General features: G+C 37.9%; 1 long non-coding RNA gene across 3 annotated transcripts in view; it reads left to right on the top strand.

The window, feature by feature from the left end:
• LOC106041018 (uncharacterized) overlaps positions 1 to 27,729 on the top strand; it is a 271,322-nt gene that overhangs the window by 39,874 nt on the left and 203,719 nt on the right. The window contains exons 4-5 of one of the 3 annotated variants that reach the window (XR_010832308.1): positions 6,652 to 6,719; positions 8,540 to 9,479. The exons of 1 other annotated variant lie outside the window; for it this stretch is intronic. This is a non-coding gene — a long non-coding RNA (uncharacterized lncRNA). One more of the 3 variants, XR_007162901.2, reaches the window with a different exon arrangement.

Genomic DNA, 27,729 nt, shown 5'->3' with positions numbered 1-27,729 from the left:
GTTTTAATTTATCTGGACATGGCTAGAGTGAACACCATGTAGAATAGCTTTCCCACAGATTTCAGGCTTCAGTTCAAAGTGGTAATTGCGAGTGATCAGTCAGAGCTTCAGTCTTGTGCCCTTGTCTGGGCAAGAAGATCCCAGATATTCTGCACCTGGAAAAATCACTGAGAGAAAAACCCACACAGTATTTCTTCCAACAGAGACAGGTCTTTGTTGCTGTCACCAAACCCTAAAAGCAGTAACCCTCTTGCCTGTGTCAGCTCCCTGCTTTGGCAGAGAGGGATCACCACTGTCAGTGGTGAGATGTGATATGGTGACAGGGCCAAACCTCCACTGGATCCACCATCACCAAGGAACAGGGAAAGCAAAAGGTTCTCTGACACATTTTCCAGGGTTTCTGTATTAGATGAACGCAGCTTCTAAGATGGTACATTAATATCTATAACTGTATTCTGATTGCTAGCATAAGGCATTTAGCATAATGGCAGTGACTCTTGCTAGGGATTCGGGTATGTGATTGAGTTACTGTGGCTTGACAAATTAACAAACATCAGCTGAGCCCCAGAAACCTATTTGGTGCACCCTCATAGCCTCTGGCAATGGGAAGGTAAAATGCATTATCTTCAACTTGAAAGAAAGAAGTCTAATTTAACTTGTTTTATCCTCTTTTGAGATGGCCCAAGAACATATAAATTGTGCAACGCACTTCAGCAAATTCCTAGCAATTCCTCAAGCTGTGGTAACTCTTTTGTCTCAGCCCTTGGTCTCAGCTCTATGTCTATAAATTTGTCAGCACCATGCCTAAGCTGCCGTAACGTCCTAAATAGCTGATGTAAAACCAGCGTGGCTATCTGCATGCTGACTTCTGCAGGCCTGACAATGCCAAGGAAAGGGCCATCAGGAGGGGTGCTGTAAGGAAATGAGTGCAAATAAACTGAACAAAGTTAATGCTAACTAGAATACCACAGCCTGTTAATGCCAGCTCTGTGATGCAGCACCTCTGAATAGTTGGGACATCTGTCAGCTTTTAGGCAGGTTCCTATTAGATTCTAATGTTTTTATTTATTTATTTTTTTACATTTTCTGAAGCATAGAGTCTTATGTCAGGGGAAGTCTGCTATAGACAGAAATTAGGGAAGATGGTTTGTTAAGATCTGAGGTGACTGAATTTCTAAGTTTGGTTTTCTACTATATTTGCTTGCTTTCAAAGGATGTGATGTGGCATGCATGTTGCAGTGCACTTGGGCACCCTGTCAACTTGTGTAGGACAGATAAAGTGGACTTTGGGGATGACCTAGCATTGTGTGTGTCTGTTTGATATTACTCATGGTGAACAGCACTTTGGGAAATGTTAATTGATCATTATGTACAAGAAACATTGTGGTGCTCATGTGCACGTTTGGGGGAGAAAATGTTAATTTGGAGGGTGAGAATGCCCTTTTAAAAATTAAACTGGGAAAAATGTACTTTTATGTTCTTTGCCATGGAGCCATCTTTCATACCTCCTCTTGAGAACGTGGAGTCTCAGCACCCAATAGTACAACTATGTCCTCTTGCAGGCCATCACATGGATTTTCTTTGTTATCATTGACAACTTTTTTTGTCACATAATGGTTTAATTTTTGGAGGCCCAATTTCTAACCTAAGTTCTTGGAAACCATACAGGGGCACCCAGGCAGGAATGTAATGTGGGGGTCTGCAGTCCTTAGGAAGTTAGAAAAGATATTAAGTTTATTAAGTTTACTTCTGTCCTTAAACTCTGAAACTCTAACGAAGAACTGCAGGGGCATAAGTGAAAGATTGACCGCTTGGGCTAAGATCTTATGTAAAAACAAGTTACAGTAGCAGAGAAATAATGTCCAAGGTCAGAAGAGGTTAAAGTACAGTCAGAACCAAGACGTTGATGAAATGCAACAGAATGCACACAAGGTAGAGTAATGATCCACATGCTCAAGTACAGAAAGAGAAATGGTTTGATAAGTAAAAAGTTGCTGCCTTACTGAACACAAAAGAGTCTTCAGAGTATGAAAAAGCTCTTAAATTTTCATCCAGATGCATAGTAGCAGTAAAAAAGAATTATGAGGATTACAAATCAAGAAAATAAAATAGATAAATTGGAACCAAAAAAAGAAAAGTTGGAGAAAACTATGCTATAAATCCATATAAATTAGGAGTTGAGTAGAATAGCCACGAATCTAAGAGTGGTTTCAGGTCTTGGTGGTTGCACTCTTTGCTTGATCAGATTTCAAAGCAAAAATGTCTGTCAGTGACATAACCACCCCTGGTTCATGCTTACTTATCTGAGTCTTTAGTAAGCCACAAAGAACCAAAACCTGCTGTTCTTACTCAATCCAATTGCAAATAGGAAATTGCATGAAGTCACAGAGATGTGATATGGCGCTGAGCAACTCATACTATGATTTTTTTGAGATACACTTTTCTCAGTTAGAATGTTTGGAGTTGCAGTGAATGGGAAAGATGGCCTAGGAAGTATTTATCAAAATCTGTATGTCTGTTCAATGGGCAGACACCATATTTCTGGGATTTTAACTGTACTTATATGATTATTTTTGGAAAAATAATTGATCATTTCAGCACCTGGCACAGATATCTATGATCTGTTATTAGCTCAGGTTTCATATAAGACTGAATGTGAGTGGTGCAGCCAAGAAAAAGTGTAATTCAGAGCTTCTGGCCACAGGCCAGAGTCCTATATATACCCTACCATCCACTCTTATAAGCATCTTTATGATATGATAATGCCTAAACCTCATACATTTTTAAATTAATGAGGTGGACAGTATAAAGTGTTGGTTTGGTACTGAAGTGACCAGCTATAGCTGCATCTCTGCCAGGTAGAGTGATTTGGGTCAAGCCAGGTCACCCTGTCTGTGTCTCATTTTACCCATAAAGTAAGGATAATTAGGTATGCTTTTCCTCACTGTAAATGCTTGAGGTTTGCTGCTGAGCTTGCTATGCCTGTTCGTATAGGAAATCAGCTGGGTCTTTAGATCTAGTTTGTAGCAGGAAAACATGTAACAGAAAAAAATCCACCCTACATTGCCACCTCTGATGTACACTAATAATTACTCTTACAATTATTCTTTGTGGGGTAGGAGAGGGCTGACTTCCCTATGAGAATATGCAGGAATACTTCACTGTTTTCTTAGAGCTTGCCTAGCATTTTTACATTAGTTATTTTGCAATAGTAGTTAAATCAAATGTATATTATGCAAAGACTTCTAGTCTAACCATTCAACAATGTTTGCTTGATGAGATGTTAGACTCTCACTAGTAGCGAGAGAGACTGTTCCTGAGCACATCCGTCAGTATAGGAACTGCCCCAAGAGTATCCAGCAACTCCTCGTCCAGACTGCAAGGTCTGGAGTGGATCTGCCAGGGCACTGACCTTGACTTTGCCCTTATTCCAAGTGTATGTATTGCTAGATATCAACAATCTAAACAGAACTAAAACCCTAAGCAACCGAAATATAAACAATCAAAACAACAAATGCATTTGTTGTATTAGCTGACAGCACCCATAATGTCACTGGACAAATATGTAAATACTGACCTAAATCTCTTTGCTAGAGACATTTGTATTCACTTTAAATGTTGGAATAGACAGCAACACGACTAGCCTGCAGCCTGACCAGAAACCTCAGTGCCCACACAGCCCTGGGTGCAGAGCTGTGCCTCCTGAGAACTCAGGCCTATGGGGATGCTGTGGCATTCAGGAATCTGTGATGGAAGGAGGATTTCATTTGTGTGAATTTGGCAGTATTCATTAGTAGTCAATTAATTAAAAACAAACCTTTAACAATTTTGGCCAAGCAGAAAAAAGTAGACAACTGAATATGCAGAAAACTCAAGTACTGACCCCAATCCATCAATTAGTTAGACATTAATTGCATTTTTTCCCACTGACTTAAGGAGCTGTGGATCAAACCAAATGTAGTGTACTGTATGGAGTCAGATTTCTATTGCTAAAGCCGAGGGCTTTCAGAGGTGTTTCCTGAAGCAGGTAATTAGTAACATTAACCTTCCTTTCCATTTTAACGGCTAAGGGTAGGAAACAAGATAGTGATGCTTGGGTGGTCACGTTGGCCAAACTGGGGCAATCCAGCCTCACCAGTCTCAAGGGACAGAACTCAGACTTGGTAGCACCGTGGAAATTGATATAAATTGGTTCTCAGTCTTAATCTTTTGGCTAAGTAAGAGGTGTTCAGTTTTCACAGAATTGCCTCTTCCCAAAAGATCAAGAAAGGCCACTGGACTGGGTCAGAATGAAACCAAAAGGCTGGACTAGGCTGGACAGATATTCAAATGTGCATATTTAGACATTTACACAACTTTTTATTATTATTTTTTTTCCCAGCATTTATGAAAATAACTACAACATATATTTAGTTGAAACACGTACTTGCACACAAACCCACAAGTGTCAATAAGTGGCTAAGTTAACCTACAAAGACCAATGTGAAATAATTTTGCATGTTTATGTAAATCAACTATGTACAGCCACAAGAAAAAAGTATTCAGGTCTTAACAAATATTAAGTATTGAAGAAAACTTATCTTAACATTGCTATAACATTTATAAAACAGACTTAATATATTTTAAAAAGTTTTTTACCCATCTAAAAAGTTATATATATATATGTTACAGACTAGACAATTCTTCTTATTAAGTTTCTGAGTTAATAATTCTAATAACGCTAACTCCGGAGCACCACTTTCTTGCTCAGGTGTTTTATTTACCTTGGGAGAGGTGAGGTTTCCCTAGTGCTGGAGTGCTGTGATCTGGTTTATACACAGTATTAAGTGTTTGTAGTGTTTCCAGATGCTTAATTCAGACTGACTCCAGAAGGAGCTAGGCAGCTCACTGCCTTGTGGGACCTATGATGTAATTTGCTATGTATAAAAAGGCAATAATGCCATTTACCTGTCTCAGTGAAATTTTATGAGCGTGAAACTAAAGCTTGAATTGTCTTTACAAATATTTCTGATGCTTTTCAACAGCTTTTTGGGAAAACATTTTCTGTTGCTGCACCTTCTGTTGAGAGACAGTTAGGTTTTTAAGGAGACTGAAAGTCAGAATTTCTTACTTTTGTTGTCTCAGTGTTGATTTGTGTTTGCTCTAATACCAGCAGTGCTTTGCAGAGTCATAGAACAGCTACCTCAAGTGCCCTGCTTGCCATACATCTGTACAAAAACCACACAACTCTCATGTCTTGGGAATGAGCTGGAATGAGAAGGCACCTGAAGTGCAAGGTGTTTCAAACTGAGTTACAGGAGCACCAGGCAGAACAGGCCTGCATATTTTGCTATGATAATTTCTGTTTAAAATATTTTTAATAATAATCTGTGTGATTTTAAATATGATTAGAAATGATGAAATATTACAGTTTCCCCTAATACAAAAATTCTCATTTTGGTCAGCAATAGTATTGATGTGATAAAATCCTATTTACTCTGATACAGGGAGACCTAAATGCAAGGCAATCTCCTGTTTTACACGAGGGAAGGGCACTTCCCTATGGGAGCACTACAGAAATAGGAAAAGCAAATTATTCAGGAAGAGAGTATTACGCATATTCAAGTTAGGAACTTTACTGCCAGTTAACATGAAATTGCTTTAGTTCTTTTTTTTTTTTTTTTTCTATCAGCACATTAAGCAAAACTAGCATCACTTAAACACACATTCTCATTCAGTGAAATGACACGTTACTACAAACAAATTACCACACAATACAAAAATGGAGAAAACAAATTATATTAGAACACCTCCAATATTTGGCTTCTCATATAGCAGTAGAAGTAAGTCAATGCCACTCTATGATACTGAAAATGACATTTTAAATAGAAAAAAATGTTATCTGTTGTATATTTTTTTTCTAAAATAGTGAATAACTGAGAATTTTTTTCATTTGTAATGTAATATAATTCTGGAATTTATTTTTGATTATAGATGAGGTTAACTTTGATGTTTTCAAAATGAGTTTCAAAGACCATTTATTTAGCTAATTTTGAAGGCAAAAACACACTGAAACTTTTATCCCAGTTGGTAAGAAGCTATCCCTTAGTTTTATTCAAGTTTTCACATAAAAATGTCAGTCGGGAATAAAACTGACAAATATATTCAATCAAAGATGGAATATTTTTTCCTCTTAAGTTGCAAATGGCTTCATTAAAATAAAAGCACCACCTTAGGGATTGCATAAAGCAGAATATTGGTACCTAAATGGTATTTATGACTCGGCTAAATGTAAAGTGAATTAAAATTTAAAGGATTATAGTCAGGTAGGCCACAGACATTCATAGGAACGTCCATTAGGGAGACGAAAGAACCTGCTGTCCCCAGTGACGGGAGCACACTGGGTTCACGGTCAGGCATACCTACACGCTCAGTGGCACCGTAAATGAAAAGCATCATGGCTGAGCCCTAAGGTACTTGTCTGATGCTTCCTTCAGGCAAAAGAAGCAAAATCCTCCTGTAAACATCTAGGGGTGTGTATATGTCTGTATACATATGTATGCATGTGCATATAAATATGTGATGTTACAGCACCGACAGGAAACTGCGGATGATGAAAAGCAACACAGTTAATGTTTTAAAATATAACCTGAGCATTGTGTTCTTTACCAGAAACTTGCAGGATTTACCAGGAACTTTGCAGGAAATGCACAGACAGGAAAAGAGAAGGAGCCTTCGAGGTACAAGTCTGCTGTGACACACGTTGCATTGTCAGCCAGAAGGAGAAGGAGCGCTTTTGGGTTGTGTAACTTATTTGCACACAGCTACGATACGGATAGTTGTCTTACATTTCCTGACTTTTTGCCTTTAAGAAGAATGAAATAATTTCCTCAGTTCTTTTAATTTATTGAACTGAATTCTGGCCTCAGTGGTCAATGTTTTACACCACAGTCAGCAGATGATTGACAGGAGTTCTTGGAAGATTTGTTTTCTTCCCATCATCTTGGTTTCTTCATGGAATAGCCATTGTTCAACTTATTACGCAGAGGGGAGCTGGTCAGGAAATAGCTTCTCATTACTCATAGTGTTTGTGACCAAACAATAAAATATTCTTCAAGATGTGTGCTTCTAATTTACAAATGCATTTCAATGAAAACCAAGAATTCCAGTTACAGTTTTAAAAAAGTAATTGAAAAATGTATTCAACCATCTTTAATCGAATGTCATTGTATGACACCTATCTGTGCACTCTTCTGGTCATATTACTATGGTATTTTGCTCCAGGCACTGGTCTTGTTTACCTGAAAAACCACTTACATCCTAGAATCAGTCAAATAATCAGCCCCGATATTTATTCACCCACCACCAGCCCCCTGAATATAGTATACCCAGGATCCTGACAATTATTTGTGTTGAGAAATAGATATCGTGCAATTCGTTGCCTTTTAAAAAGATGTGGCACATTTGCATAGCATTCATTTACATAATTTTATTTATTTCCTATTGCTCCTACCCAGCTACTCCCTATTGTAATGTGGCTCCTGGCCGTGTACTTTGCCTTCTCTGCTGCAAGTTACCGGAGCTTGCACACGCTCACCAATGTGTAATTTGCACAGCTGTTTGTGTCACCTCTGACTGTGGCCCTGTATGTTTAACTTAGCATATTATAATACTGCAAAGCTTTAAATCCAAAGGAATGTGAGATGGGATATATCTATTTATTAGAATATTAGCATTTCTAACATGACATTTTATACAATGCTTTGAACCACATGGTGCATATTCCTTTATTTAAATAGTACCTCTGAGTCTGAATATCTTCTTTCCAATTTGGACAGATTAGCTAAGTGGTTAAGTGGTGTCCTTTTATTATCCATCTGCTTTGTGCCTTACTACTATATTTGATAAACAGGTGAATAATGGGACTTTTTTTTTCAAAATACAAGTCTTTATAACTGTGTGTTGCTATTTACATTTTTATGTTTCATTTCCCACTTTACTTTTTAGAAAATTTCAGAAAATCTTTTAGAAAAAAAAAAGATTAATAATAATAAAAAGGAAACATCTGTAGAGCAATCTAATAGACATTCCAGATTAATTTTAAGTTTTTTTTTTTTTCTTCTTTCTACCCTTCATTTAAATATTCAAACCTAATGCTTGAATGCGAATTTGAAAAATCTAACAAAAGGTCTTTGCAGCTTAAAAGCATGTTTACCAGCACGCACCTACCTGTTAGCGGTCATGCTCATGCACAGTCTACATTTAAGAATGAAACCCAATCTCTAAAGCAGCCCTGGGGATTTGCAAGTCTGGCTTATCAATTGTATTGCACTAAGCCTGAATAGAGACAAAGCAGCAACTGAATGACCCTTGCTACGGTCTCAGTTTGGGAGGAGGGAGAAAATCCAGGCACTTGCAGATGCTGTGATCTATAAGGAGTGTAGGACCAGGATGGATTTAGACCCATCATCAGGCTGATGGCTTTATGCCTGGTGTATTTCTGACACCCCACCCCACTTCATTTTTCATTTTATTATTATTATTTTTTTTTTTTCTGTAGGACTCATCCAAGGGACGTCAGTAAAGCTGGAGCTTAAAACTTGGCTTCTGATTTCATGTATCAGTTTCATGTTGGTGTATCTGAACAGAGAATAAAGCAGAGAATAAAGTCCTATTCCCATGGAGAAAAGCCAATTCTTGGACTGTCTTTGTGATATTTCAAATTGTATTTTAAGTGCTTTTGCTTTGCAGAGCAAGAGGTTGTGGGAGGGATTAACCAAAAAAAAAAAAAAAAAAGAGGTTCTGGTGGGCAAAGACAGATGCACCACCAAATAGCAAACCTTGGGAAGTTTCAGCATTACTGAATATTGTATGTTAGGAATAAATGAGTGTAATGGAAAGGAAGGGAATCAAAGCTACTTTATTTATGATGATAAGTTCTGGAACATCATATATTTTTGACAGTTTTCACTTGGATTGAAGGAAGATAACCATAGAACTGTGTCACAAAGATTTCAGTATAACATGCCATGTAAAAGTAGAGCGTATGAGAAATATGTCTTTAATCTGAGGCACAAAACTATAATGAAACTATGGTTGCTTTTAACTGTGTTAATTGCACTTTACAGTTATGAAGATCTGACTCATAAAAGTACCAGACTGACACCACCCAAAAACACACAAAAAAAGCAAACAGAACATTTGGAATTAGCTTTTGAAAAGGTTAACATTTCTTAAGCGAAGGAAATCACACTTATCCTTGGGAGGGGTATGCAGACTACTCTTGGACCAGAGAGCTCTCAAAACTGCTCAAAGGTTGAATTGAGACAGACAAAGGCATGGGGAATATACATACTGTGACAGTGAATCAAATGGGGTAATCTGTGCTGTATGAAGGCTATGCCAGAAATACAATGTATGATACAGTGATTATCATATGATTATTTGTTCAAAGGCGTTCACTATGGAAGCTTTGTTGTTAGAAAAACAAATCACTTACTGTTAACCTGAGAAAAGAGTTTGCTTATAGGGACAGCAGGGATTTGACAGGTGACTATGTATTTGTACATATTTAGCAGTATCTACAAGAACACATTTCCATGAAGAAATAATTTGTGTTGTGAATCAGCACCAGGCTGGGGGTTGGTATGGGGTGGTGGTGCTCACCTGAGGGCGTTGGTGGTGATGAGCCCCACCTGGGGGGGCAGCTGGGTATCACCTCCCACACTTCCTTCTGCCTGGGCCTGAATGTGGTCCTTTGGGAGGGTTGAAAAGCTCTACTGTAGGGTAACGCAAACTTCCTGTAATGCTCGAGTGAGGGGATTCTTTCACCAGTTCCTGCTTCTGAGCGTCACTTGCAGCTCCGTGGCCCATCAAGGTAAGTGCAGTATGGTTTTTGGCTCTTTGATGAATTTGGTGCATGATGCAAAGTTCGGTCTGTTTTTTGTCTATGACCTGGAGGATTTATATTCAGTCTTTATAGTGTTAATAACACAAATAAAGAGGTTGTGAAGCTGTGTTATGGCCCTGAGTCAGTTAGAGCTGCATGTTGAGTTTGTCCAGGTATTTTTTTCTGTGGTCCATGGGCTTTAAATTCAACGAAGCCAGGTTTTATTGGAATAAAAGTGAAGATAATTGTAAGCGGGAGAAAACCCGTAGTAGCCATGGAAGGCAGAAGTGATTACTTGCTGTCAGCTTGAGGGCTGCTCCTGGCTTTTAGGCTTGGTTTTGGCCAAGTAAGCGGTCTTTTGAGTCGTAACAAGTTCTGTGCGGAGGTTTATGATGCTTTTAAGAAGTTTCCTAAGGAAGTTTTTTGGGAATTTTAGTCTCTGTCTCCTCCTGTATCACCCCTCCACCCTGCTGTGTGTCCCTGGGACCTCTCTGGCCTGGTACAATTGGTTGGCTGCTCCTAAATATTTTCTAGGGGCTTCTATATGGCGCGTCCCTTTAGAGGATCATATGTTGATTGTGACCTGAAGTTCGCTCATTGAGATACTGTAGTGTCACAGACATTTTAACTGAATCCAATGGAAATGGTGGTGTTGCAGTTCTTTATGTAGGTATAAATGTACTGCCAAATGTACAAATGGAATCAAGAGAGCTATGGGTATAGAGATGAAGATCGGGGAAAACTGACCTTTGTAGCAAGATTATTATTACTTATTTATTTATTTGCCCTGCCAAAAATAAAAATACTTCTTTTTGAGACGTATTCTTACTTTCCTGTGGTAGACTGCTTCAACATGGATGAGTATATTAATGTACACCTAATCTGGTTTTACTAGACATGGTATAAGAGATAATGTAATCACGGATCACATATAGGCATGAGTTTGCACATTTTGTGATGGCTGTGAATTTGAATGTATTAGTGTTAGTTACTGCTAATTATTTAAAGTAAAAAAGATATATTAAAATCAAATTGTTAACAGAAACCATTGCAAAATCCAAAAATCTCTCAATTACTTTTAAATAGTAGTTTAACAATGAAATATGTCTACCTTTCATTTTGCTAATAACAAAAGGAATAAGGGCTGTGTAGTAACAGAGGCAAGGAAACTGCCACAATATAGGAAAATGTAAAGCCTGACACCAGGAGGGATGAATTCTGGGTCACATTTTCTTGAATGTGATGCAGTGTCTGCCTGTGGTGGAAGCTAACAGTCACAGAAAGCATAGGGGGGCTACTGAAGTTCTGAACCACTGGTTTAGTTTTCAGTGTAGACTGCTTTTGTACCACTCCCAGCATAAATGGACTTTTCAGTATAGATCAACTAGTCCAAGTGCTGGTTAAAGCTAAGGGAATGAGTCTGAGTAGTTGGAACCATGAGTGCGTGATAGGGATTTCTCTTGCTGAGCTTTGGATGGGGAAGGAGGCATGTGGTAGTAGGAACTGTAAAGGTTTTGGCAACACAAACTTCTTGCTAGGTGGGCTAGCATGTGAACCTGAAAAAGTTTAGCCTTTCTGTGGTAGGTCCCTGAATGGGGAAGCAGCTGCTGCAGACCATGGTAAGGGGTGCACCTGGGCTGCTACTTCATGTTAGAGAGCTAACCGGTGGTAAATGTGAATGTAGTTGGTGTGGTAACCTGCTGGGGTGGCTGAACCTTAGGTCTTTTGCCCTTGACACGTTGAAGGCCTGTGGTAGATCTGCTCTGCTGCACAGAGGCATGTGCCTGGGGAGCTAAGAGTTGATATCCCCAGCTGGGGAGTTGCTACACTATACTGTATTCAATGGAAAGCGTTTGATTTGTAGCAGCTGTGGATGTGGAAATAATTAAGAGATTTTCTATACCTGCCCAAGTTCTTTCCTAAATATGGGACAGTCAGTGGAGTTCACTGAGACTCCTGCTGCTCTTTGTCCATGTCGTAGCCTGAGTTACCTAACCTATTTATCATAGCAGCGAACTTCTAGTCTTTCTCCTAAGTATCCTGAACAAAATGTGCCAGCTAAACTGTACCCAGTGAGAGTGGGGGAAGGGGCGGGGGGGCTCGAAACCTGACCTGACTGTTATGGGAGACGATTATTATAGTTCTTCACTTGCAAATTTTCCATTTGTGTTAGGCTGCTTCCCACAGTCTCTCACTGTCACATTTGGGCTTTTGAATGAATGGCATTGATCGAGTTGAGCGTTTTGGCTCGTTCGCCTCAGTTGTGCCTGGAGACTGGATGTACAGTATGTAACGGAAACCTTCAAGCAAAACTCTGCCCTCCCAGTCATCCCTTTTTGTTTGAAAACTCTACTTAGACTTTCCTCATCCTTCTTTTGTCCTCAATCAAATATGTTTTGAAAAACAAAACACTTGAAATGGCAGTTCTGGAGCTTCCCCTGTGCTAAGCTCTTCCTCCTTCAAATGCTTTAAAAAAAAAAGGCTCAAAAATCCTGTTTTGAAGCTTCCTTCACCTATTTATCTTTAAAGCAATGCAAAGTGTGTCTATATATTTTTTATGAATTAATTTGTTTTGTTTGCATCTGGTTATCATCCATCTCTGGAATATTCATGATACTTTTCAGGGAGCACGGTGCCATTTCCTAGATGTTATCGTTGTGGCCTTGTAGTGTAAAAAAAAAAACTAAAAAACTACTATTACAGCAACTACAAGGAAATGCACTCCCACTCATTGCTGTGATAAGATGCCTCACATCCTCCTCCTTGTGATGGCTTCCTTAGTATTCCACTTCTCCAATGGAGACATATTTGCAGCAATGATAACAAATTTCAAAAAGAAACTAATAAAATGTGCACTTTTTTTTAAGGATTGTGATTTTCTCCCAACAAAACTGTCACTGAAGCTAGTAACCACATTTAGTGGAAATGATTAGAGATGTGTGACAAATTTACAGCAAAATGCACAGCAAAACTGGAAACATTTTTCTTTTCATCAGCTATATGAAAAGCAAGGGGGGTGGGGAACATGTTTTTCTCCCTTTCAGCCTGACAGAATACTTCGAATTTTAAGATATGGGAGTATAACTTCTGAATAATGTTTCTGTTAAAGTATTAGCCAATTTTTTAGTAGAGAAAACACATTCTTGATGGTAATCAGTTGTCAGTGGCCATTGGTTAGCATCATTAATCAACAGGAATGAGATCTTGGCTTATAATAACAGAGAGGTAGAAACAAATGCTGTTGGTTTTACAGCAATTTCTAAGTCAGAATTTTTGAATATATAGGAATGTTTGCCCCCACAAGGACGGGGTGGATTAAAAAATATATAAATTCTAGGTAAATCTAGAAGTCTATAAAGGTTTAGATTTGGGAAGTAGTAAATAATTCAGTGATTTATTTAGGTCAACTTGAAATATGTTAAAGAAAAAGTATATGTACTTAAAGCTCTGTCATACATTAGATTTGGTCAGTCCTAGGCATATTGAAAGAATGGTCTTTTGTCTCCTTGTTTCTGGTCTTTCCTCAAAAAAGAAAAAAAAGACTGCATTTGTCCTAGCTGGGTAACTTTTACTACGATAATCAATGGGATTGATGTTCTGGCCTTAGTACTGTCCTCTGATCTTCAGGATTGTTGTAGGTGGTTTCTGCTGGAAAAATAAGTGAAAGATTTCACACTTTTTTTTCCATTCTATGCAGTACTGTTCACTTCCTGTCTATTTCCAAAATCAAATCATTTTTTTGTGAGTTGCAGTGTCCTTGTTCAGAAATGCAGGTCTCTAGTTTCAGCTGATGACCTGGCCAAATACGTTGTGCAAAAATAAGCAAAACAAGATAGTGTGATGCATAATGTAAGATGCTTCTGGAACCTCTGAAAAATAGTATATCCCCTCCTTGATGCTTGGTTGGTGTAGATCTTATTCTTCAGTGATAATAGGTATTTTTTTGACTCTACTTCCATTTGCCACTACTGGCCTTTTAAATCTATCATGGAAAACTAGACTAAGTGTGGTGTAGCCTTCAGAGCATCAACCACTTACAACAGTGGATTTGAATTCTTTACACTTTCTTTGGTTAGTGTCCAAGATGCTCTCTTCTCTGTTAATCAAGCTGTGTGGAAAGTGAATACCTTGCTAAAATATCAATGTGATATAGAGCTACATATTTTGTGCACGCAAAAATGTCTATGATCCATGAGAGGGAAAGAAAGAAATATAAGCTGCACATAGAAGAAGAAAACTGCTTGTCTTAAAGTACCTCAAGAAACAGAGCTCCATGCTTTTTTTAATAATTCCTATCTAACTGTGGTTGTTATTCTCTAATTTATTATGAAGTACAAAATTTCACTCTAGATCAAGGAAAAAAACAGCAATAACTGGTACCTATAAATAGTGTTTTTAAGGGCAACCACTCTATAGAATAATTATTTGGCTATCACAAATTACAAGTTCTAGGTGAATGGTGTTTGAATATAGATTTAATGTTAAAAATGAGTAGACTCGCATCTCACATATTAAATACAAAAGTCTGAGCAGAGTTGATAAAACACTGGCTTTCACAAGCAAAGGTACATCTCGTATTTGGGTGAAGTTATCAGCAACAGAGTGGAAAAAGGACAAGGGGTAATGTATGTAGAGGCCTCCTATCTGTAGTGTGTTGTGATAGTATCTGGAAATCATTTAAATCCCAGAGTTGTGGTGAAATAGAGGGAAGGATATAGTATTTAAGTTTTAAGGAGGATATTGACACATTGGCTGTTGGGTGGAAAGAATGTAAAGGTGTTGAATGGCTTTGGGAACATGTGACATGTAAACAGGAAACGAGTTTGCTGTTAAATATCAGACCTTACTTGGAGTTGCAGTATTCTCTCTGCTTTCCAGGGAATACGTATCAAGAGAATATTTTTTTGGTTTCTCATTTTTATATTTTGATATTTATTGAAAAATAGCTGAAGTAATTCAGTGGTGCAATAAATTAAAAATTAGTTATTAGGAAAACATTCTTCACCAGGCAGATGGTTGGGCACTGGAACAGGCTCCGCAGGGCAGTGGTCACAGCACCAAACCTCCTGGGTTTCAAGAAGTGTTTGGACAATGTTCTTGGACATACAGCTTAATTTTTAGTTAGTTTGTGTGGACCTAGGAGTTGGACTCAACGATACTTGTGGGTGCCTTTCAACATGGGACGTTCCATGCCACACCATAAAGATTTATGTAGTTTATAAAGGTTATAACATGTAAGCCTTATTTTATACTATGCTGTTGTAACTTAAAATTTTGGGGCAAACCATGACTGCATTTTTGCTTATGTCTTCTGACTAAATTTTCAGGGATTTTAACTGTCATAAGAAAAGTTGTGTGCTTTTCTGTGAATTTAGGTGTCTATCATACTGTGTCATCGAGGTCTATGATGATAATTTAAGCTCTGATTTGAACTAGCTGAGATATGTCTAATCTCAGATAGTGTACTGTGTTAGTTTTGTAGGTTTATGCAGATAAAGAAAGGGACACAAGTGGTGATGACAAAATCAAAGTTAATGTAAGAATGTATACGATAGCTCAACATCTACCACTTTTTTGGATTATGGAGAGGAAAGGGACTTCAGCATTCCTCTGCAGGAGGACAGGAACCAAAGAGATACACAGCTTTCCCAAAGGGTGCACTTATCTTGGTATACTAGCCTGACACAACATTTTGTAATGTGCTCTGATCAATACAATTTCACTGGTATTCAGATGCTGGATTATTTTTGATTTGGTTTCCCATCCTGAAAACCAAGATACTGTTCCTCATCTATCTTGCTAAAATGCTGTACTTACCAGGGAATGTGTGCAGACTGATTTTTGAACCATGCATGAAAGATGCTCTAGAGTGCAAAAAATTATTGCATTGTTTTTATTCATGACTTGAGATGGGTTTTAGTTAGTTGCATGCCTTTGTATGCTGTGTATTGGGTTTTTATAGCAATGTCTGTGTTCTCTGGGTACCTAAGCAGAGATTTTCATTTTAATAGTACATAATTCAGATGCTGGATTCATACCAAATTCACCTCCTCCACACATTTTAACTGCATTATTAATAATAATATGGTTGATTGCTGATGCTATATATTTGTTTTCTAAAGAGCTCGTTGAGAAGCTGGGCGTGTTAATAAGGTATGGTGTGTTTCTCCTGTGTTCTCAGCAAGACTCCTGCCTGCAGCACGCAACTGGCACTGCCCATATTCTCTTTTCACTGCTACTAGGCAGAGCACGCAGGCATTTTCAATTCACTAGATCATTCACAAGTTACCTCTAACCCAACCTTGTCATTGCAATTTGTCACACTTGCAGTGTATGCTTTTATGTGCGTATCTTGCTGAAGTCTCATCACACCAGGCCAGTGCCACAGGGTACTAGACAACAACAACAAAGATCTCAAGCATAGTTTAAAAGGTATCAGTATAAAAGAGAAAAATAATGGCCGCAATCACTGCTAGATACCCTGTTTCCACAGATCCTGCAGCCTTTTTTTAAATTTCAAACTACAGCTAAGTTGCACGAACTACTACCTTCCCTGCTGTCACCATGTGCCCAGTGTATCTGGCATCTTGTCCAGCGAGGGAGAGCAGAAACACTGACACAGTATCTCTGGAGGGAATATGGTGGGCGCTATTTCAATGTCAATAATGTCTGAGGAGACTTTCTCTCTAATCACCTTTTGGCTGACTGTTCACGGGTATTAGGATGGTGTTAGGAATGAACCCCTGGCTGTGTGGAGTTCCCAGCTTTGCCACAGATATCTGGGGTGTCCTTGGACAAACTATCAAAGGTTGCGTTATCTCATTTTGGAAACAATCAGGTTACACTAGTGCTTAAGTTAAAAAAAAAAAGAACAAAATCAGTCTTCTTCCTCTGTTCTTCATCTGGAAAAACTCATCATTTTCTCATTCCTTTTGCATCTGTCTTCTTAGATCCTTGGAACTTGAATTTGTGCCTTGGCATGTTTTTGTACAGTCCCTAACATCAGGATTTCTTTGTCTTAACTGCAACCTTTGGGTTCATAGAGACTTTGCAGTCTCTAGAGACAAGCTGTTGCATTGTCATGGGCCTTCCATGAAGAATGAAGGCTAGGTTGTTCACTGTTTCCTCTCCTTTCTTTCACAGGGAAGGATGCTGAAGTGGCTTCCTTCAGATTACAATAAACTGCTGCTAGTGCTATGTATGCAAGTTGTCTTAGGAAAAAGCTGGGGTTTAAACAAATCCTGAACAGCATGAGTGGTGAATATCTTGGGGAGTGAGAACCTTCATGAAATGAGGAGGAGGATGACAGCCTTTGCAGCCCCATTCCCAGGGGTGTGATTTTTACAACTGACTAGACAGTGCTGAAGAAAGTACAAGAGCAGCCAGTTCGCAAGAGGTGTCTCTCATTAGCCAGGGTCTTCTTGCTGCCCTGTACCTTCACCTATGTGTAGGTGCTGATAGTTTGGTAAGAGGCTTGCATCCTACCGGGAGAGAAATGAATCCAGGTCTGTGTACATAGGTACGTGTCCAGCATTGTCTCATTCTCAGATGATGCAAGTGCAGTGATATTGCCCAACCTCAGCCTATAAATGACAGCATTAAACTAAACCCCTGAATCTCCCAGTGATGGCAAAGGCTGTTAGATGGGCAATGGGTTTGAGGAATGCTGTAGTGTCTGTTGAAGATAAGCTCATTTTTGTTGTGTTTTCTTTAGATCCTACTAGACCACAGTGAAGGCAGAGGTGGGAGTATTATGTTACAAACTTCTTCTGTTGCCAGCTCCTCTCAAAAAAAGGAGAGGTGGTCTGAGGCATACTTCACTGACTGTGCTCATGTTCCACTTTAAACTGGGGTGAGGGGATCCTTTGCTTCATTTGCTCCACCTGACCAGCATTTTGTGTGTATTTTTCTTCCCTTGTTTAACAGACAGTGTTTCTATAATAAGATTAGGTATGGACTTTTCATTGCTGCTTCTCAAGTTTCAGTTAACATTCTCAGATTGTAGGCATCTGCTCGAATGTGCTTCCTGAAAATAGGTTTCCCTACCTTCTCCCCTCCTAGAAAAAAAAAAGATTGAAAATGATGTCGTCGTTTAGGTCCTTGGGATCAGTTTCCCTAAGAGAAGTAGGATCTCATTCCAGATAATATTCTGAAGATGAATTTAAAAAAAAAAGTCAACAGTTGACAGGAAGAAAAGGTTAAATAGTAATGAGAAACTACTGTAACTGCACTTTTAAAGACTATTGCTGTAAGCGATTACATGCATGATTGAAAACCATACATTGAGTCCACAAATACAGCTTGACCTACCTGTATATTTTCAATAAGAAGTAATGTCTCCTATTTCTAAGAGAAGGAAAAAAAAATGCTGTTTTAAGCTATATACAAATGATAAAAGCAAAGACATCAAAGTGTGCAGCCTTTCAACTCATGCTCAATTAGAATAAAAGTTTGGTTGCTGTTTTAAACATTTATGGCTAACTAATTGTGACAGCATCTCAGCTCTGCAAATGGGATGATTTTGGATTGACTTTTGATCTGACTGACAATTCCTTATACACTTCAGTGTTGGTTTATAGCATACAAGTCCTCATTTGAATCCACATGTGACTAATTAGAAACTGTTTATGGTCTGTATGTATACATTCACACAATATAAGCCTTTTTCACTGGAGCCACATTAATGAAAGAGTTAATTTAACTAGGTGCTTGACATACTATGTTTAAAACATCTCTAAGATTTTAAAAAGAGGAAACAGAAAATGTGTATGTAGCATAAAGAAGGAATTTAATGTTAACAATAGGTATGTAAACTGTAACAAAGAGATACTAGAAAAACCCTCTATACTTCGATGGCTGTTATAGTAAAACAACAGGTTGAATGACACTTCTTAGAGTATTTTTACGGGTATTTCAGTGAGAAATTTCATTCTAGCTTCATTTTTAGCCTTTCTGACAGAAGAATGTACATTTATGCTGATCTCTTCATCTACCTTTATCGTAAGGGCTCTTGACAACACGAATGCTACTATAGCATTTGTGCAGCCAAATGCATCTGGGGTTTGCAAAGAGAAGTGCTAAAATGAATATGAATATAATAATATTTTCTTGATAAAATAATGCTTCTGTGTCACAGAAAACGAAATTGTCAGCATTCCTTTGTAGGTCTCTCTCAGGCTTAAGAAAGGGTCCTTGACAGTTTCAGCATTGCCTTTAAATATCTTATTGAAATGTAGATTAAGACTGTACATCTTATAATAGTTGGAAAGCCTTTTCATTTTAAGTCTTGTAGAAAAGCAAGTATTAAGTAAGTATTAACTTTAGCAGTTATATTTTAGCATTTTTCTCAGGTTGATCCCTCCTAGACCTAATATTTAGATTTATTTAAAGAGGCAGTAGATTACCTGACAGCATAGTAGTACAGTATTGTGCATTTTTCTGAGTTGCTATAAAGTTAGATTAGCTGTATCTTTTGTTAGTGCCATCTTTCGTGCATTTTACAGAAGCATCATGTGTACATTGATACTGCTACAATCAACGATGCTTCAATGTTCTTGGCTAATGCTTAGCATTTTCGAACATATACTGTAGCTTAATATTAGCTTATGAGATGTAAAAATGATGCTGAAGTTTGTTCTGTAAAGAGTTTTTTCAAAATGTTTTCTAACTCAGAATTAGTAATTACCTGGTACTTTTAATATAATGTGAAATACTGTTTACTGTAGGTAGTTTTTGATCAAGTTTCCTCCTCTGCTTTCACTTGATCTGTAAATCACTTATCCACATATTTAAGAATATATGTATTTTAAATCAGATCACTTTGAGACTCAAATTTTGGGTGTTAATTGGACTCTGAGATGAGCTTATTTTTCAGAAAACTCATAGAATATCCTGAGTTGGACCTATAAGGATTATCAAGTCCAACTCCTGGCACAGCACAGGTCTGCCCAAAAGTTCAGACCATGTGATTAAGTGCACAGTCCAATCTCTTCTTAAATTCAGACAGGCTTGGTGCAGTGACCACTTCCCTGGGGAGCCTGTTCCAGTGTGCAACCACCCTTTCGGTGAAGAACCTCTTCCTGAGGTCCAGCCTAAACTTCCCCTGCCTCAGATTAACACCATTCCCATGGATCCTGTCACTGGTGATAACAGAGAATAGGTCACCTGCCTCTCCACTCCCCCTCGCGAGGAAGTTGTAGACTGCGGTGAGGTCCCCCCTCAGCCTCCTCTTCTCCAGGCTGAACAGGCCCAGTGCCCTCAGCCGCTCCTCATATGTCTTCTCCTCTAGGCCCTTCACCATCTTTGTCGCCCTCCTCTGGACACTCTCCAACAGTTTAATGTCCTTTTTGTACTGTGGTGACCAGACCTGCACACAGTACTTGAGGCCACACCAGTGCAGAGTAGAGTGGGACAATCACTTCCCTCAACCGACTAGCAGTGCCATGCTTGATGCACCCCAGGATATGTAATGCAGTATCCTGGATGCAGTAACTTGATTTAAAAAAGTATTAAAGTACTACATGGGAATTTCGTGAAGTCTTACAGTAGTAGTTAGCTTCCAAATAGCCAGCAGGAGTTGTACAAAAGATACTGGTAAGGACTTCTGTGGTCTTTGAGAAGGCTAAGGTATTCAAATTCTCCAGGAGATTTATTATTTATTCTTTTTTTCTCTTCTTTTGAATGTTTTGTTGGACTTATGAGACCTATACCTGAGTTCTCATATTTGGGTTCAGATTCTCTGATCTGTTGAGAATGGAAGGAGTAACTGTTTTGATAGCATATTTAGTAGCCAAGTTAAAATCCTTCAGAGTTGAATGACTGTAAGGCAACTTTTTTTTGCGGGTGATGGCAGTGGTTGTGGGAATATTTTTTCCAGGACTTTTGGTGTGAGCTGATTGGTGTATAACAAAATAATCAAGTAGTTCTGCAGAGCAGTTTGGAGAAGTTTAATGCATACTAGACTTAATGTTTGAAAACAAATGATTTTTTTGTGTGATTTCTCTCATCTTCTATGATTCTTGTTTCTACATTGCTATTATTCTTCTACTGTACCATAGCACCCAATGCTTCATGTATGATAAGGTAGGAGGCAAATATCCAAGGAATTACATTTTACAAGGAATTGGTTGACTTGGAGAGGAAGTAAAAATAAAACTGTTTTGATACTTCTGTGAAAATTAATCTAGGGTGGGATATTTCACTGCTTTTAAGCCAGTTCCGAATGAGTCTGCAGAACTTTCAGTATTATGTAAAGAATGGTATTTTACATAATTAACTTGAGATAATGTGGAAAAGCATCATCTTGTATATACTTAGTCATGAAACTATACTTGGTCCTTCAGTAGGCATTTGTACCCTACTTTGAGTGCAGTTTTATGCACATTAATTAGAATGTTCAGCTCAGCAGTTCATAAGGATTCATGTGAAGACTACTTTTTTCTTCATCAGACTTGAAATTCAAGTGAAAGTTTTCATTTTAAAATGGTGTAACAGTGGAATAACACCAATATCAGTGTGATTACTCTGTTTTTATATTAATAAAAGCTTTGTCATCCTCATCTTACTTTGAGGTTCAAATAACTGAAAAGTTGAAATGAAGCTCATTTAGAAATGCAATATTGTATTTGATTTCAAGCTAAAGCAATGAAAAATAATTGAATTAGCCACATTTTTGATTAAAATAATAATAATAAAAAACCACCAAGTTCATTCAAGCTGAGTCTAGAGACTTCCATCAGTCAGATGAAAGGAATTCTTTAGCAACTGGAAATTCAGCAAGTGTTAGATGAATCTGAGCTGAGATTTGTTTGATTGCTGAATCCAGAACCAAGAAAACTTTGTCTTTATTTCTATTTGGTAACAAACAAATTAGACCAAGGTTCAATGTAACTGATAAATTTTGGTTGACCCTGATGGATAATGCTGTTAATTTAATATTATGAGCTATGCACTGAATGTGGTCAGAAATACTTTGTGGCAGTTACTAAAATAGGAAGTTACTCAGCATTATGTTTAAGATGTACATTTCAAGAAACATTTTTTCCCTTTTTTCTTGTCGTTGGTTAGAGAGACCTTTCTAGCTCTGTCTATGCTTTCTAAGCTTTTTGTGTTTGAGTCTGCTTTTTTCAAAGCATTATGTTTGTCTTGTCTAACTTTATCCATTTGGTAACTAGTGAGGTGGATATTATGCTGGTGGGTAATGTTCAAGAAAAACCCCAAACAAATAATAATTAGGACCGAACACTTAAGTTCAAAGACTTCTGTAGCTAATACTTCTGTGTGCTCTTGTGCTCCCTCTACTGTCTCTGCACCTGGGAATGACATACATAATAGCTACAGCAGTGAACTCTCCTGTTGATATTGCTGGGGGAAAAAAAACTGACTTAAAAATAATTTAGTTTTGAAGTTCCATGTTGGTTCTAGTGGTCTTAGAAACGGGGAAAAAAAATCCTTGAAAAGCTGGAGAAAAGCATCTACTTAAGGTTCTAGGAAGCTAGAAAATTCTAGCCACAAATACTGAGGGAACAAGTAAAGAGATGAGTGACCACAGGGAGAGGAGTAAAGTAATGATACATCTTGGTTTGATGTTAGTGGCAAGGTTGTGGCCTGATAAAATTGTAACTAAAATTGTGGATATTTGGTGCCTGATGGGAAAGGAAGCTGAATACCTCAGTCTATTCCACAGGAGAAGTCCATCAACAGCTTGATATTGGTAACTGTCCTTGTGATCCTTGATGGCGAGGGTAAGAAATACAGAAGCTGTTGAGAGAAGTCCACAGTTACAACAAAGATGCAGTTGTTCTCTACATGTAGCTGTACCATCAAATTCTAGGAAATCCTTTACTGTAGTTGAAATACGTGGTGAAGTTTTGGTGTTAGTCAATATGGCATTGTTCTTCCACTCCAGTCATGGAAAAACTTTAAATTCCAAAGCATTTGAGGATAAAGTAGGGGTAGTCTTATTTTTACCTGAGTTTCTTTCAGTCAACAAATGTTATACATTAAATATAGAACCAATTTAATAAGGAAAATCTTAGCTGACTACAGTTTTGATATTTTCCTCAGTGTGGTCAAAAGCCTGGAAGAGTTCTTGGTTTTAATTCTGTTGAGGTGAGGCTGAGAAACTCTGGAAGATGTTTTCAGTCCAAATTGTTTGCTTCACCTGTGACTCTAAATATTTCAATAATGTAAGTAATACATCACATGGTTTCCATCTGACTTCTGTTTTTCTTAGCTTCTCATATATATATTTTTCCCTATGATCAGTGACTGGTGTCAGGACCACTTCTGGGGCTAAGGGTACTTTACCAGAGGGGATGGCAAACCTGTCCTTGGATTATTGGTGGCACATTTGAACTTCCACTCATAATCTGTAGAAAGTTGTGATGTTTATATACTTTTCTGTTTCATTTACAAATTATGAGTTCACAATTAAGATTGTGGGAAAATCCCCTTTTGCTTTCCTGATCAGTGTGCTGTGATATGTCTTGTGCAGGAGGCACATGGATTGGGTTTAATTTCCCTGACGTTACCTTTCTAGACTATCTATAGGTGAGCTAGTCACCTGGGGTAATGTTACTGTCATCAGAGGGATATTGGATTTTAAGATCTGTTTGACATAAAGCATTTTGGGGTTGAGTTGGCCAGAAATACACATCTAATGAGAAGCTCCTGCCTAAGCTCATACTGCAGCTTCTGGAGGTTTTGTGCTCTGTATTGTCCTGTGTCCTGAAACATGGAGGATTCACTGAGAATCTGAAATGGCACCAAATCATTTCTGGGCATCTGAATTAAGCTTTACATTTCTTCCTTGCAATTAAAGAAATTAATCCTTAGAGACATCTTTTTCCTTTTCATTGGCTATTTACGGTCTTATGATTGTCCAGCTGAGACATAGATAGGTTAGGTTTAAAAAAAAGTCATCTCTTGTCTGTGTGGTCACGAGGTCAGTGCATTACGTTTGTTTGTATGTTTTTTAGTTTCTTTTAGATTTTAGCCCTTTCTGATGATATGTCTTCCCAGTTGTTTTTGCAGAATTCAGGCACCAAATTGTCAGTCATGATATCTTTTTTAATTTCTAAATGTGCCCAGAAATTCATGTGATGAAAATACATATCTGGAAGGCTAACAGTAACCACAAGATATACAATTATTGGATTCCTGTCATACTGCCTTGGTGTAAATGTTAAAATGTCCCTAATGTCATTCCAGAATCAAATTTTAAAAATATATATTAGATACGAGGGTATTTGAGACTTAGCTTCCTAAATGACTTTAACATTAAAATGTGTTTTTACTAGAGGATTTCAAAACATTCAGTGTATACCTATCAATTTTAAAATATTTTCTATTTAAAGACTGAAGCTATGGATGCAAATGGATTTACAATGTGAGGTTTAGCTGGGACACTGTAGAAAAATGTGAGAGACAATCTAATCTGCACTTTAAATTCTACAAGTTTACTTTTCTAATTTGATTTTATCACAAGTATCCAGTCATCCCCATTCCTGCCATGCTGGGACTAGAGAAGGGGCCACTGTGGGTGGTGGTTCTCCTTCAACCAGAGGTGAAAATTCACTTCAGCTGCTGTATTTCAGTTATGTGCACTGACCAGCTTGAAGTGTGAATCTGTCATTTGCTTAACAATTTGTCATACAAAAGTCTTCCCAGATTGCTTTTTCCCTTTTGCCACTTCTCCTGAGAGCTCTAGGGGTAACTTCAAGCTGAAGCCAGGATCACTACACACATAATCACATATCTCAATATAATTTTGTTGTAAATGAACTAAGCAAAACTTAAAACCACAATACTTCAAAATTTTCACAGGATTTGTTTTATTGGAAGATTTAAACTTTATCAAAGAACAGAATACTCACAAATATTTACTGCCTAGTTTTGAGCTGAACTAGAGTGACTTATTAGGACCATAAAATACTTTTTTTCCTAATTTTTCTCATTTCATATATGAAATACCACTGGGAAGTATGCTTTAGATGGTGAGAACATGCATGCCTAGAAAGAAAAAAATTCTTCATGAAACTCAGAACTGATGTATTTAGGGTTTCAAACAGCTCAGCTGGGACCCTAGAATGTGTGCACCAACTTAATAGTGAAATAGTAGATGGTTTTGGGACTGAGTCTTATTTTTCAAGTGGGTCAGTAGTTACTTGACCATTTTAAATAGTTGAATGCTTCAGGTTTCTCTGCTTTGCAAGATGCAAACATTATTTACAAGAACACTTTGGGCCCTACCTGTCAGTCAATTATTCACTCATCTTATTATGCTTATATCTAACTCTCTTCTGGTCACTTTGTCCAGAAGGATACTGTGAGAGACAGTATCAAAAGCTTTACTGAAATCCAGAAAGATTACATCAACTGGTTTCCTTTGGTCAACTAGATGGGTGATCTTGTCGTAAAAGAAGATTAAGTTTGTTAGACCTGACCTTCCTCTTGTGAACCCGTTGGCTGTTACCAATGACTGTGGTGTCCTTCAGGTGTTTTTTAATAACTCCCAGAATAATCTTCTCTAAAATTTTACCAGGCGCTGCAGTGAGGGTCACTAGGAAATGAACAGGTGAGAAAAATTATATAAGCTTGTCTCCAGTCTGTCTTATCGCATTTACACCCGAATATGTCATGAAAATAGATGTTATAAACAATCTTGATCCTATTCAAGTTGGTAGCAGAATTCTCATCTCTCTTCATTGAGACCCATCTATTCTTGTCCCTGCGCATCTAACAAAGATCAACCTGAAACTGGGCTGTGGCTTTTAAGACAATTTTCTTTTGAAGTTACGGTAACTTCTGACTCTCTCCAGGACCCAAAATACTTCAGCATTTATGTACATTGCTTCCTTTGCTTCCTTTCTTACTCTCCCAGTGCAAACTGGGATGTAGAGAGGCATCAAAAGGGAAAGGAGGGTGGAGTGTTTGCAAAAGTAGTATTTTGTATTGATTAATGCACTGGGATATGAGTACACTTTCATGTATATGTTGAAGGAAGTTTCCCTTGGTAGTAGATAAGATACTTCTCCTTGAAGGACTTCAATGAGTTTCTTCTAATGTAATTGAGAAACCTGTCAATTTTTCTTTCTTTTGTAAGAATATATTTAATTGTAATCGTCCAAATAGGCTGTGATGATCCTATGTACTCAGGTATTTTTTTGTTTTGACTCTTGTATACTCAGTTTTGTGAGTATTAATACAGCAACAAAGTGACTCTCTAATGTTTCTTCCCTCTGATAATAAAGTTTGTCTTGTAAATTATAAAATGTGAGTCATCGATAGTTTTCAGCTTCTCAGCTTTAAGGTGTCTGTAAGAGAAGTCAGCATATTGCCTCAAGAGAGTAGATTAAAGGGAAAATGAGTGTGTTTCTGCTTATCTTCTTGGCTCATTGCTTTATGGATATGTGGGACCTAAAAAATAAATGGTGGTCAGAAAAAAACAAACACATTTATTAGAGCAGTTAGAAAAAGACATTGTTTTGCTATTTGCCAAGGTCCTTCTGAATAGCATGTTTGGCAGCTACCAAATGACATGGCCTGCACAGAGCTGATTTTGACGAAGCCTCTGGGATGTGTTAAAAAGTAAACCAGAGCAAATCACGTACTGGAAAGCATAACTCAATCAAGGAAAAATGTATGATTAAGGGCGACATGGGCAAGGAAAGCTTTGCCAGAGCTCAGGGTAAATATTTGTATCAGTGTGAAGTGAAAGCTTCACATCGCTGATGTCAAGCAGCTGGAATTTTCATTGTTTATAAACTTTTGTTGTTACAGTTGGATTTTGGCAGAAAAGGTACCAAAGAGAGAACAGTTTCCCAGCAAGAAAGTTTGAATTTTGATAAGGCAGCTTGAACAGATAGGAAAGTAAAGATGTAATATTTCTGTCTCTTTTAAAGATAGCACTGCATGTGACCACTAGTTGTCTTGTGACTGCTGGCATTTTCTAAGCGCGTTGTGTGCGCAAAAATGAGAGATGTCTCAGATGACCACTAGACTTTCACGAAGGCAACTAGTAACCATCAACTCATGAGATTCAAATATCTGTTTTAACAACTACAGCTTTATCTTGTTCTGTGTCCAGAGTTCATTTTTCTTCAGAGAACATTGCCAGTATGAGTCAAATATTTTAAAGAGAAAAATATATGACCTACTTGAGGATTGAACCCAATTCTTTGGATTCTGTCCAGGAGGAGCCTTAAGAAGATAAACTAATATGCTGCCTTCTCCTACTCCTTACCCCCAGTGCACTTAAACTGCAGCTATGGGCATGTGTTGTTATACTTTGCACAATATTTTATTCTGTGACTTTTTTTTATTAGAGCATTTCAAGGATTTGAGAGTTATGTATTTAATCTGTAGTGATTTCTTTCTTGGGGTAAAATTTTGGATTCTAGTACTATATAATGGTGGGTTTGAGATGATTTTTTTGGTGGTTGTTCCCAATATTGGGTATATCCTTGGAGTATAGCAGGGAGGTGATTTGTGCAGAAATTCAGTCACCGTGAATGGAAGTTTTTAACATTGGTGGTTCTTGTGTTGCCACTTGTCATCTGGGGCACTATCCCAACAGCCTCTTTGGGGCTGGTCTCTAGCCCTGAAGCAGGAATTAAGGTATTTCAAAAGCACCCTGTGGGAGAAAAAAAGAATATTAAAAGAAGAGTAATTACCAGTTTTGGAGCTTTAACTAAATTCCCAAGAAAGGAGGTAGTGAACTCTAAAGGAGCATGGGCTGTGCTGAGGAGTTAGCTGTGTGTGTGGCTGAAGTGTGCATGCTCCCTTGCACACATACACGAAGATGCTTCAATTTAAAGTGCTCTATATTTTTGCTGAAGTAAACCAGGGGCTATCCCTGC

The sequence above is a fragment of the Anser cygnoides genome, chromosome 6 (assembly GCF_040182565.1).
Source record: "Anser cygnoides isolate HZ-2024a breed goose chromosome 6, Taihu_goose_T2T_genome, whole genome shotgun sequence".
Lineage (NCBI taxonomy): Eukaryota > Metazoa > Chordata > Aves > Anseriformes > Anatidae > Anser > Anser cygnoides.
The sequence above is the reverse complement of the archived record's forward strand: the minus strand, read 5'-3'. Positions and strand labels throughout refer to the sequence as shown.